Below are 1,046 nucleotides of genomic sequence, written 5' to 3' on the forward strand. Positions count from 1 at the left end.
GGATTTCGCTCTGTTGTTCAGGCTGGAGTGCAGTGACATGATCTCATCTCACTAAGCCTCTGCCTCCTGGGTTCAAGAGATTCTCCTGCCTCAGCCTCCCGAGTAGCTGGGACTACAGGTGCACACCACCATGCCTGGTTAATTTTTGTATTTTTTAAGTAGAGATGGGGTTTTGCCATGTTGACCAGGTTGGTCTCAAACTCCTGATCTCAGGTGATCCACCAACCTTGGCCTCTCAAAGTGCTTGGATTACCGGTGTGAGCCACCATGACCAGCCATGTTGTGGTAATTCTACATTGCATTTCTGTAACAAGTGTAGTTGAACATATTATTATGTGTCTAAGACCATTCATACTTGCTTTTTTTGTGAACTACATCTTATTATGGTCATTATACCATTGTTCTTTCTCTTTATAAATTAAAGAAATTAGCTCTTTGTGGAAAGAATTTTTGTTTGTTCATTTTTGTTTTATTTGTCAATGTATTGACTGTCTTGTGACATTTTTCTCTATAGCAAATAGTTTTATGTCATCAAGTTTATCAAAAAGTCCTGGCTTCTGAGTTGTGAATCAGACAGAAAGATTCTCCTTAGTCTGAGATTATTAGTATTTTTTAAATGTTATGACTTCTTCTAGAATTTTAAAGGTTTTATTTTTGACATTTAAACTTTTACTCATCTGAAATTGTGGCATTTATTCTGGCATTGGTTGTGTGGTATGGATCCAACTTTATTATTTTTTCCAGATGTTCAAACACCATAAACTCACAAGCTGAATTATTAATTTTCTCTCATTGATTTGAAATGCTACTTTCATCATATACTAAATTACTATATGTACCACTTCCACACTATTTTTCATTTTGTTAGAGAACTATGATACAAATTTATAATATGTTATAATAAATGATCCCTTATTACTCTTGCTTTTTAGAAATGCTCTGGTTTTTATGCTTGATAGTTTTCATTAATTTTAGAACCAGCTTTTCTAGTCCCAGAACAATCCTGTTGTATTTTTGTTTTGTTTTGTTTTGTTTTGTCTTTTTGA

The sequence above is a fragment of the Cebus imitator genome, unplaced genomic scaffold (genome assembly GCF_001604975.1).
Source record: "Cebus imitator isolate Cc_AM_T3 unplaced genomic scaffold, Cebus_imitator-1.0 Scaffold199, whole genome shotgun sequence".
Taxonomy (NCBI): domain Eukaryota; kingdom Metazoa; phylum Chordata; class Mammalia; order Primates; family Cebidae; genus Cebus; species Cebus imitator.